Source organism: Amblyomma maculatum, chromosome 11, assembly GCF_055883805.1.
Source record: "Amblyomma maculatum isolate TAMU_Amacu chromosome 11, ASM5588380v1, whole genome shotgun sequence".
In the NCBI taxonomy this organism is placed as follows: domain Eukaryota; kingdom Metazoa; phylum Arthropoda; class Arachnida; order Ixodida; family Ixodidae; genus Amblyomma; species Amblyomma maculatum.
The window spans coordinates 161,283,085-161,296,011 of record NC_139354.1 but is presented as its reverse complement, the minus strand read 5'-3'; the positions used below and the strand labels follow the sequence as shown (position 1 = coordinate 161,296,011).

Sequence of the window (12,927 nt, the reverse complement as noted above, 5' to 3'; positions counted from 1 at the left end):
TAATCTGATGCAAAAATTCATAAGAATAGCAATAAATGGACAGCAGAAGACAATTAAGTAGTTCAGTTCGGTAGTTAAAATCTTAAGGGTCACTGTATCAAATGCTTTTTGAAGATTAAGAAAAGGTAGCTAATTTTATTTGAGTTGAACATGCCCATGCTTCTCATTTAGTGAATCAGTATATACAAAGCATTCCTCATCACCTGATGGGCCAGCTCATCAAGACACTTACAGTAATTGCTTAACTGTGGCTGCTTGCTCTTTGTATGAAATAAAAAACTAACTTGAATTTGAGGCAAAAATTTCTAAGAAAGGAAAAGGCACGAGTACTGAGTCATCAAAAGTGCCTTAAAATTGAGATACTCGCTTAAAATCAAGAGACTTAGCTGCAGTATATGCAGCCAAAGAAGAAACAGAAAAAGGCTTTTGAAATGTCAAAACAAGTGATTTTAATAGCACCCCCAAAATTCAGCAAGAGTACTGGGCAATTTTAGAGTGTATGGTTAAAGCAGAATTCATTTTACCCAAATTTAATACTCAACTTGGCTGTTCTGCCAATGCCAAATTTTTCTAAAAAATTTCAACACTTAGAAGCACAAAAAAAGCCTAGCCCTGAAGCTTTTGCTTTCTTTTCTAGAATGCATTCATACCTTCAGTTAGAAATGTTAAGGTATAGAAGCACGATCAAAAGCGACCATTCAGAGCTTCTTTGGAACTATCCAAAATATAAGTTATGAACTGCAAAATAAAATGACCCACGTTTAAGGTCTAATTGTGTTTTTTAAGTTTCGCTTTCAGCTATGCTGGTCCCTGTAGACCTTTCCTCAACTCTTTAAACTGTACTTCAAGACCTAGTAGAAGTAGTAGTAATAAATTTTATTTGGCTACAAAAATGAGTGCCAAAGAGGTTTGCAACTTGTAGAACCAGGGCCATCTGTCACTTCGACATGGAGGACTCCAGCCAGGTACACCAATTAAAAGGAGGAGAGTCAAGATAAATGGGGGACTGAATGGCAATGGTGCAAAGGAAAAGCAGTGTTCTAGGTTAATGCAAATGAGAGATATAGTTGGGACAAGATGCTTTAGGTGGATACAGTAAAGAAAGAAATGCACTGGGAGAAGGAGGAAGAAACTTTAACGACACGGAGTATTAGGCACCGAGAATGTCCTGAGTACGGGTCACCAAGGCCAACCAGTCCGTCAGCTGATGCAAGACTAGTCAAGCCCACCAGGTTGGGAAACAAAAGTGAGGAAAATGAAATGTGCCGGGATGGTGAGAAAATTTGTTCCCATTTTACGTTTGACATGAGATTTAGTGACAGAAGAAAGGAAGAGGAGTCAAAAGAAGAATGAGATAATCTCGAAAATGCCTGGAAAGCAGCTTCATTCATCAAATTGACAGGTTGAAAGAAGCCGGCTATCCGGAACATGGTGTCATCTCAGTTGCTGAAGGAACCTATAAAAAAATGAAAACAAACAGCAAGGAAACTATGCCTAACACAGTGGACAGAATACAACAACAAAATCTGGTTGCAATACCCTATCTGCACAGCATATCGCATGATTTGAAACGAATAGGTAAAAAAGTAAATATCGAAGTAGTTTTTACAGCTTCGGAAAAGTTATCGAAGCTTTGTAGGATCACTCAAACTTGTGGTGTGCAGCGACGCGCATGTAGCATAGAACACCAGACTTTATTTGTACCCTGCAGCACAGGTGTGGTGTATGAGATCCCATTAAGCTGTGGGAAATGTTACATTGGACAAATGGGTAGATGCCTCAATGAACGGCTCTGAGAACACAATTATACCTATGAAAAACTTGCAAAAAAGAAACATCTGCAAAGGAAACATTGCTTTGCACTGCAGCAGGTGCACAGGTTGTATGCCCTGGCTTCTACAGGGCTTAAAGCCAGGGGGTGTGTCAGAGACCCCCACCCCCCCCCCCCCTCCCGTAATATTTAAGAGGGGTCCGAGATCCCCACAAGCTTGAATTCAAGCATGAGGACTGTAAGAATACAAACCAGGTAACCATTGTTTTGTTCTTGTCAGTGGTGTAATTGGAAGATTTTTTCTCTACCGTTTCAACATTTTCACATTGAGTATTAATAAAAACCAGAGATGGAGAAAAGTAATGGTTTCTCCCCTTTGTATAAAACGATTTGCAAAACAGGCAACCAGCCACTTTCTCTCTTTATTTCCCTTTCCACCAATGCTCGAATCACTACAGACTCCCTCCGATTGAGCCAGACTTTAAGCACTGGGCTTCACAAAACAAAGATTATTGGTAGAAGCAACAAGCAGATTACAAGAGAGATTCTGGAGGCAAGAGTCATCAAACAGAAAAAGGGCTTGTGCGTCAGTGCACCTTTGATAATGCTCAGTGAAAAAGAACTTGAGATCCTGTAAGTAGCGTAGGCTTACTCAAAACGCTTAGTATGTTATATCTTTTCTTGTATGGCAGTTTTCGGTTCTATATCTGGTGGTTTTTAAGGCTAACGACACGACTTAATCCTGCTCATTCATACTTTATATTTTGACAACGGAAACCCATATACAGCTCAACCTGGCTTTTTCATTTGTCTTCATCGAATGTTTAGCAGTGAGGCATGTGCTTGCTCATGGTGTATACTACTTCACTTGCGTTTTGGATTTTTGTGATTTCTTGTTTATTGTTATTTTTTTTTTTTTGTCAGTGCTTTGTTAGGAGAGAAAACTGGTATACGTGTATATGACGTTTTAACTTCGGCTGAGTCACATGTTATGAAAATGTGCATAAATTCCTCTGTTTTCCAATAAACCTCAGTTGACAGTCAGTGCTGTGTTCATCTCCCTACCTCTGACCACATCTATCTCAATCTCAAAGACCTCATTCCAAAAGTAACATGCACAAGTATTGATACAGCCATAAATTTATTACAATGAATAAGACTTTGCTGTCAACCATGATGAACTTGAATTTCTGCAACATCCAATGTCAAAGTGAAAGTGATCGCTCCTTCTGCTTATATGCTTCGCTTATTATTAAGGAGATTATTAAGTTGGTTTAGACCTTAAGGCAGAATATTAATTTAAATAGTTTAGTCACACAAACAAAAAAACACGGAAAAGAAATTATAACCGAGCTTTTTCTTGGTTGAAGCGCCGTACAGAGGAAGAAAGTAATCATATTTACACAGGTGGAAGCAGGCTCAAGCATTTTAGAACAGCTCAGGGAGCAGTAATAAAGTAACTTCGGAGCAGCCTTGAAGCAATAAAACTAGAGTTTCGGAGCAATCACATTATGTCTTGGAGCAAGATTTTAGACTCTCTTTTAATAATAGAATTCTAGCTTCCTCACTTAACTCTTTGACTGTCGAATATTCCGAAAAAAAAAAAAAAAATCACCTCCAGTGTCGAACTATTTGAAACGCTATGCGTTTAGCGCAATACCCGTACTGCAAAAACACCGCGGAACGGCATGCAGCCGCAGCACCTGTACGGCAAAACCAGTCAAAGGGTTAAATAGCAGCAAATGGAATGCTGCCTTCTACACTTCATAATTGAAGATCGTTTAACTAAGAGATTTATACTGTTTTGTGAGATTGAAAGGTGGACTTTACAACTTTGATGCGCTCAAGTATTACCACTAGTTTGAAGTTCACATCAATGAACAGCACATTTCTGCTTTCTATATTGTGCATATTCTTTTTGATCCTGCGCCTGTACCGATAAATTTCTGGGTACTGGCCAGTAACGCCTTCAGGGAAGATAGGTGGCACTTTAAGTATAGCCTTTTTCCCCTTCAAATTCATTACTTTATGGCCCTCTGTGGCTGCTCAAATTATTGCTTGAGCTATCTTAGTTTTAACACACTGGCGATAGGCCCTGTATGACTTTCCAACACTTTTGAAAACACATTTAGTGACTGGCACCTAAGTGGCATCACCTCCATAAGAGTTCCAAGTGTGCTTTTGTCTGTCGTAGGCATGACAGGCTAGATGGTGAAGCACCTGCTTGTATTCACAGCAGAATCGCTACAAACAAATCATGTAGTTTGTTGCAGCTGGACAAGTTTCTAATGGCTCGTAGTCATCATCGGCCAGACTATATCAACTGCAGGGTGAAGGCCTCTCCCATACTCCTCTACCTGTGCTAGCTGCATCCACTTTACTCCTGCAAAATTTTTAACCTCATCCGCTCACCTAACTTTCTGCTGTCCCCTGCGGCGATTTGCTTCCCTTGGAATCGTTTATTACCCTAAGCGAACATCGGTTGTCCTCTCTACGTATTACATGCCCTGCCCATGCCCACTTCATCTTTTGATTTCCACTAGAATGTAATTAACTCAAGTTATTTCTCTAACTCACTCTATGTGCTTCCTATTTTTTAACATTACACCTACCATTTTTCATTCCATAGTCATCTGCATTGTCCTCAACTTAAATAGAACCCTTTTCGTTAGCCTCCATGTTTCAGCTCCATAGGTGAGTAAGTGTAAGATGCAACTGCTGTATACCTTCCTCTTGAGCAATACCGGTAAGATACTAGTCATAATCTGAGAATACTTACCAAATCCACTCCATCCCAATCTTATTCTTCTAGTTATTTCCCTTTCATGATCTAGATCTGCGGTTACTACCTGTCCTAAGTACACATATTCGTCTACCACTTCCAGTGCTTCGCTACCTCATAGTAGTTTGGTGCGCCTGCTTCACTCGCTGATCTCATTTCCCTCACCACAGGCGATTCAAAAGGCCAGGAGTAGGTGCTATATCAAGTGCACAGAACATTTTCCGTAACGAATTCCTCAAATTTGCTTATAAGCAAACATTATGCTGCATACTAAAAGTAATATTAAAATTTTATACGTATTAGGCTCGGGTGAGATGCATTACACCTCTGCTACCGGTGTGTTGCCATTGTTTTGACTACACCAGCCACATACCCTGTGTACAGAACTCATAACAGACCATTGCCCAGCTGCGCTTCTCATAGTCGCTTAACTTAATTGTCTCGGATTGCGGTTCTTGCTGTCAATACCAGTAATGGCCCACTGTGCGGCAAAGCCGTGCTCCACTAAATTTAATGTCAGAACATTGATGCAGTCGAGTTGGAGCAATTTTGGAGGAGGGAAAGCAGGCTGGAGCAGAATGAAGCAGCACTTCCACCCCTGCATTTAGGATGAATGCAAAGAAAGGAATACTGCAATCAAATTCTAAATTCTAAGTTCATTCTAAGTTCAAAAGGCAAGCCACCATGTCAGTGTTATCACTCAGTATCCTAATTTCTAAGTTTAATATCACAGGAAAGACAATTGTGCCAAGCTCAAGCTTAACACCGTTCAACATGATCCAGTTACATATATATAAATATTCCTGCCGAACATAATCACAGTTCCTATATTGTAAGGAATCTTTATCAACCATGCTTTTATTTATGTGTTTATTGATACCTCAGAGGTCCTAATGCAAGACTTTACAGAAGGAATGGGCTTGTGCACAGTGATAAATGGCGACAGGCTAGTGGTATACATGGCTATGATTAGACAGGTTCTTCGATGGCAGTATTGAAGCTTACAGGATCACTGATGAGGGATGATTGCAGTTGTGAACAGTGCTTGCGAAGAATGACTCATGAAATGTAGTGGTGCGGGCATGCGGTGAAACGCCACTTTTACGATGACCTGTGCAAGGTGTTCTATACACAGGTTAGCCGAGACGACTGCCATGAGGTCTTGTATGAAAAGCTTGTGATAAAGGCAGGGGCATGAAGTACAGTGACGAGAACAGAGACTGTTACAGAGATTTCATGGCAGAGATGCTGAAGGAGTATTCGAGGGAATGAAACTGGTGGCATGGTTTTGAACAGGCTCATAAGGTTCAGTAAAGTTACAGTAGTGTGGATCAACTATATCATTGGCATATTAAAGTTGTGATCACACAAGGATTTTGTAATCTAGTAATTTTACACAAGAAGGTGCCAGCCATGGGTAGGTTACGATAGAGGTATCCAACAGTTCTATTAGAGTAATTAGTTACATGGCTTACAAGGCAAGACAATGTTAAGCCATTAGTGAGGTGAACACCAAGGCACTTAAACGAATTCTTTGAAAAAGTAGTACTAGTGTTAATTTTGTAAGTAGGATGTGTTGTTTTGGCAGTGGTGAGAAGAAATCAACAGTTTAAAGCTTCTCAGGGACGGAGGCCACATAGCACATCACTACTGTATGCGAATTAGATATAGATATAAGGCAGAAGCGTCGGACGAGTTGGTTACAGAGCAGCGAAGTACACAGTCATCAACTAAAATGTGGATGGTAGAAGTTACTGAAGGGAGATCGTTAAGAGTAAGGCACAGTGCTTTGTGGAACACATAGCTGAAAGAAAACTTTGGAAAAGAGGACTGGGTATTAGCAGTTACAAACCGCTAGCGGTCGGTCAGAAAGCCTTGGATCAAACTAGTGGATAGAGGTTTGTCCAATTCAGGCAGCTTCAGCAGAATGCGGGCAACGTGAAAAATGCGTGCACACAGGCGACGCAACTTGGGAAAAGCGCTAAAAGAAAATCGAGTACCGAACCTGCTGGATATTTTTTTCGAAGTTAATATTGGGATATATTGAGGGCGAAAGGCACCATTTCGGCTCCATCTTAGTGCCTATACCCTGTGCGATTCAGGGAACGTAGGAACGGGTGAATGCTAAATATTTCTTACACACTCTTGTACACTACGCGAACGCGCACACCTCGTGAATATTGCGAAATAGAAGTGTCCCTTCGCTAAGGCAGTTTTGGGAAAACTGCTCGCAGCTTCGAAAAGACTCGTTTTATCTGGAGTGCCCGGCATTGCAAAAGAAAGAGCACATAAACACCCTTCCAGAATCAGCCAAGCGATCACATACGGTGATTACATAAACACCGCAACCTTCAAAACGAAAGCCAAGATCACCTACACGTTGAGAATATTCTTCTTCCATGGCAGCACAAACCAAATCACGATCCACATACACAGGCCTTTTACATACGCTATTGGTTTCTAGTATGCCACACTGTGCACCATTCATGCTTCAAAAATAAATCCAAGACGCCCTGTTCGTGAAGCAACACGCAAATATGATTTGTTGCAGAATGAACGGAGAGACCGACGGGGTTCGCAGGTAGGAGCACTCTTTCAACTTCCGCGGATGCACGAAGCCTCTACTGCGTCTATCGCCTCTGTCGTTGCTAACGTAATCCATGAAGAAACTGCAAGATGAGCACTGAGGCACAAAATGCGCAAAAATCGCGATTCACACGACCACACATTCCAAACGTCGTTTACAAACACACGACACGTGATCTGCCTTTGGCTTTCCTGCAAAAACCCCAATCCGAAAATAATAAACAAAGCCAAGCCAATCCATGGGTTGCAATAACGGTTTGCTTATTTTCACCCGGTTGCACCAAGCTTCTAGCTTATTCCAACCGGGTCGCAGCAACGCCGGCCGGCGAATATCGAGGATCGGGCCCCAGGACAGCGCCATGACTATCATGACACACAAAGTTGAGCTGATGATGATAATTGCTATGGACAAGACGTTTGCTTGTTTTGAACACAACCTTTTTGAAACTTTTCAAGCATAAAATGAGCACAAATAAGTTCAACTAATTATCTTTACAGTAAAAAGCAACTAAAACTATTAATACCGGCAGCGAAAACTGTGAAGGCATTGGCGCTCAAGCCCACCGCAGAAGGCGCGCCCTACAGTAGGTCGTCTGCTACTGCTGCCGAGCCTCCGTGCGCTCGTGACGAAAATTCTTGCCACGAGCTACGGGTTATCTTTTTGCCACTTCCAGCTATAATACACCACATGGAAGAGCCTTGCGTCCATGAAGCCCATAATACAGCCCAATCCAGATTCACCGCGTAGATTCACGGCTAGAAACTGCCACAGCGAACAGAGAAGTGAAATTTGCAGTTCACAAAATGTCAAAGAAAATGATATGCTCTCAAATTTACTAAAACAATATTCGGTATGTGTGCGCCGAAATCATAACTTATATGCAAGACTTATTCCACTCTTTCTGGTTGAATGATGAGCAAGCCGTGAAACTGTAATACATGTGTAAGATGTGTGACACCTGTGAAAGACGCTTAGCAAAAATAGTGTATTTTTAACCAGTGGTTTGTGATTCTAAGGATTTAAATTCGTTGCAAAAAAAAGTCCATTATCAGGTGTGGATAGTCAGACAAGTTGTCTAATTATACATGATTATCATAACGCCCTCACAAATATGCCATTCATGTTATATGCATATACTGTATGCAAAGGAAACAGCAATTAACACAAGCAAAGGAGGTACTGTGCTCTAGCTCTTCCTAGAGCTAGAAATACAACAAGAGATTCCTAGAGATACACCAATTCAGGCTATGTTCGCAAGGTTGAGGTGCAGTCATTCAAAACATTATTAGTACAGATACGCACTAATAATGTAATAATTGATGATGACTCCATGGTACGTACCATACAGGATTAATCACCAATTAATTATTCTGAGGCAACATTCAGAACATTGAAATATATAAGCCTAATGTTTCACAAGCGTACAACTGGTCGAATTGTGTCATGACACATAACTGGTAGCAGTATTTTCAAAATCAACTGCTGATCGAGACATATGTACACCATAGAGAATTATCCCATAAAGTAAGGTCTCGAGCACCTGCTTTTTTGCGTGCCTGAAATCTCTAAATAAAGCATGCCTCAAAATGAAGTTACAGCATACCATATGCCCAAATCCACCAGTACTGTAAGCTACCTGGTACCAGCTGACCTCTAAGCATGCAGCTACTGGGCAGGCTACCGAGGCGTGTTCTGCAAGTATCAAGAGCCTTTGGCAGCTCCTTAACAGCTCAGTGTTAGCACCTGCCATGAGCTGGCACTGGAGAACAAGTGCCCTATGACTAGATTTCTTCAGCCGACAGGAACAAGTCAGGACTAGCCCCTTAATGTTCCATCTTCTTCTTCACCACTATCTCAGCACGAGGGTTGGCCATGTAGGCGTCAGCTGCAGTGACCCAGACAAAGTTCCAGTGGCAGTCCTTGAACCAAGTCTGGAATCGTGGTAGAGGTAGTGCAAAAGGCTAGGATGAAAGAGAGAAGAAAGGCAACACACAGAGATTTCCACCTTATAACAAATCTGGAAGTCTAGATATATTTGAGTGCTATCTCCATCTAGTTTATATTATAAGCAAATAGCAAAAGCCAAGCAAACTAAGGAAAGTAAGGTTCCAGACATGCTCCTCACCAGCATTGTGCAATATCTGTATGCAGACTGGAACAGCATTCCAGACAATGCTGCTATAATCACTTGCTCACATCACTTTGTTGCAGACGTAAAAGCTTTCCTGTAACTGTGGATATGTATTTTTTAATTTTACTATCTCTTTTAGGGCCTTTAATGAAATGAAATCTAGTACTGCACACCAACAAAAGATGTGCAAAACTGGATATGCCAGGGTATCTCATCATACGGGCCAGTCAGCCTTTTTTTTACATTTAAGCCTTTAATAATTTCACACCACTTTACAATAATATTGCAGCTCTCAAGACTTCGATGAAACTTTTTTGCAAGCCCTTGATGAAGAGTATCAGATTGTCGATAAGGACATGAGATGCATCCACTCAACTGCCGATGGACAGCTTTCTTCCTTCACTTTCCTGCGTGCTTTAAATTCTGGCTAAGCACTGTGAACATCAGCAATGTTGCATCGCAAGTCCTGCTCACGCTAAAGGCTACCATTGCAATGGGCACACAACACAGAAGGAAATAAAACAGGTCGAGAGAATAACACGCAGCCAATCCTGACATGTTAACGGTTCTGCACACATTCCTGCTTGTCAGCCGGTCAACGTTAGGCAAAGGCTAAACGAAGTCACTCGCTTAGCCATAGCATTTGAGGCAATGCACCTGGTGCCAAATGATACAAACCAAAGCCATTTACCGTGTGAGCACATTAAATGCATATCAAAAGAGGAAATTCAGAAAAAAAACGGATGACTACCGAGAGTAAGACACCAGACACTTGCCAATCATGAATAAAGATAATCAATCTCATGGCACGACAAAGAAACCAAAGATTTGTTAATGCATATGATACCACCTCAGTCTTCATATGTAATAATGCATACCTAGGAAATTTTCTATGTCCATGGATTGAAGTAGTACCTCAGCGTACATCACACTGTTGAAACAGGTCACCGTTGAGGACAATGCAAAGGGCATCTTGCATTACCAAACCTTCAATTCCTTTCTTTCACCAGAACATTGCCCAGCTTGATACATAAAAGACAGGTTTCTGTTTTGCTCTTGGTCTTGATTTTGTTTTATTTGTGTTTTTGCTCGTTTCACATGCATTTAATCATGCTCAAGAAACATATGCACTTGGTTGATAGCAGTCTTCCTACCTTTGTGATTTGTCCTGCACTCTTGGTTCAGTATGCTTCATCACTAACTTGAGCAGCCACACACATTGATAGTGTGGCAGAGCAGGGCCCACAAATTCTCTAACTTGCACCCTTTTCGAAAATGCCCCCTTCGGTGAAACCTGACTGAATAAAACACTCGATCAGTGTGCTTCCACTTGCTCTGGCCTGCACTGCTGGAGCTGTACACCATATAACAAAAAGGCACCATGGTATACAAATGTGATGAGGCACAATGTATAGCTGCACTTGCCTTCCTGCCTGATCAAATGTTACGGCATCAATACCAACGTTATATACTATTTGACAACTTGTAACTACAGCTGCGCATTCTTGTCCCATGAGTGCCAACATGCTAGCAAAATGACGATGTATAGTAGGATTTCCACAGTACATAAGCTTTACTGACTTGTTTTCTGATAGGGGCCTCTCAAGGGTATTTTCTTCAAAAGTTTTTAAGTTAGGCTCTGCTGTTTGGGTGTAGTACTCTGGATGCAGAATGTCCCTACTGAAGGTGTCCACAGTAGACCTTCCGGTGAGATACCCATAAAGCTGGCAACGAGTTGGCCTTGTTATGGGGTTTAATTATTGCCCTATAGCGACTCAAGCTATGAGGGACACGCCGCAGTGAAGGGCTTCGAATAATTTCAACCAACTGAGGTTCTTTCATGTGCACTGATATCATACATACAGGTTCGCACTGCATTCGGCCAAGATCAAACCCAGATCCCCTGCCCTATAGTAGCTGAGCGCCCTATGCATGCCTTGGGGTTCAGAACAATGGGGGATGTACAATGCCTGAAAGCACTAAAATAGAATGAGTCACTGTTGTCATTGGTGTCACACCATTTTCTTGAGCAGGCTGATCAAATTGTCACCGACACCATTACCATCCCATGGACTGTAACAGCTGTTCTGAGCAAGGCACACTGTAATTTAGGATGAATTAATGCATTCATTGGAGGGCTTCCGTACAAGAAACCGTTTCGGAAACTTATAACCAGCATGAGTCCCCCAGTGAACAGCGATCATTTAGCCCAATTAACATGCACACAACACATGCAGTCATTATCTAGAACGCACCATTTTGATTTCTATACAATATTTTTACTCAGGAGTTCCTATCATATATATGGTGAAATAAATTAATTGCTATAGTAGTAATGTTTTTTGCGTTATACATAGTTACTTCAGTGGTACTACCAAGCAGCGGTACAATTAATACAGGGCACAGTGTCATTTCCAGTCGCTGTCTTTAAATGACATTACTTGCAGTAAACGGCTCCGCGTTCTCCATAGAACACTCTGCAACAATGCACTGCAGCTGATCCACAATATGGATCGCACATATGAATTAAATGAGGCTCCAGTGTCGCAGCAGTATTCCGTTGGACACATAGTCGCATCACGAAAGGCTGAAAAAACTGCGCCTCAAAGTTTCGTGCATTTCTCGAAATTGTATGCTCATCCCGCATTATATACCAGCAGCGTTGATTACAACGCCGCGAAAAACGGTTAACTCTAATACAATACTTTACGATCGACTGTCTAGTGAATCGCTCGATCGAGCAATGACCCCTTGACGGCGGCCTGCCCAGAAACGGGACAATGTTTGCCACCAGAGTTATTGATTTAGAAAGGTCCTAACGCACACTAGTTGGTTATTTCCGCATGTATTTATGTTGTCAGCGTAAGAGACTGGCATTTCTCAAATCTCGCTTACACAAAAACTCGGTTCGAGCCGAAAAGCACACGCTTTAATAACATACTCACCTTGTGAGACCCATCAACAGCTGCAAGCACGCTGTTTGCTGCGTTGTGCGTCGTGTGCGTGTCGTTCATTGTTGCTGGCACGCCGACGCCAAATGAACCCCATTCCTCCAGTCCGAGGCAGACGACGAACGGGTGATGCTACATTCACACCAAATCGGTCTAGGGGCGGGGCCTCCGCTTTTCACGTCATCAGTGACGTCATGGCGTCGGCAAGAAATACATACCATAAAAAAGCGCGCTCCGCGCGTTCCTTCCGGCCGTCCATACGCGCGCGCGCTTCTCGATCTTCTCTATCCATTCCACTGTTTCCTCGCGACCATGAGTGACGCTCCTGAACGTCAGGAGCTCATTTTGCGACGCTACCTCAGCGACATACATGAGGAGGGAGGCTACTGACATTGATACCTGAAATGCGAAGAAGATTGTAAAAAGTCGGAGAGATCTCGGCTGACAACGTAAAGTATGGCTGTGCGGACTTCACGAGAGTTCGATGCGTCACCCAAAGGTAAGTTCCTTTCACAGTGACGGCGCTTCTAGCCAGTAATAAATGTATGTGTATACGCATGCAAGCATTACTCGATTTTTCTTGTGCCATTTAGCTGCAGCACGACAGCATTAAGGCGAACTGTGCAATGCTGTAATGTGAACTTTATACTGTACATAAGAGCAATCATTTCGCTTTTCGATTGTAGCAAGGATTGCGCAAAATTT

General features: G+C 42.1%; 1 long non-coding RNA gene across 2 annotated transcripts; it reads right to left on the bottom strand.

Annotated features, from left to right (window-relative positions):
* Positions 1-7,465: 7,465 nt before the first annotated feature.
* LOC146175306 (uncharacterized) lies at positions 7,466-12,319 on the bottom strand. 2 transcript variants are annotated; one of them, XR_014702207.1, is made up of 2 exons: positions 12,217-12,319; positions 7,466-9,101 (listed from the first exon to the last, which is right to left on the bottom strand). It is a non-coding gene; the product is annotated as an uncharacterized LOC146175306 (long non-coding RNA). The 2 variants fall into 2 exon arrangements; XR_014702208.1 differs by lacking the exon at positions 12,217-12,319 and adding an exon at positions 10,426-11,006.
* Positions 12,320-12,927: the final 608 nt, after the last annotated feature.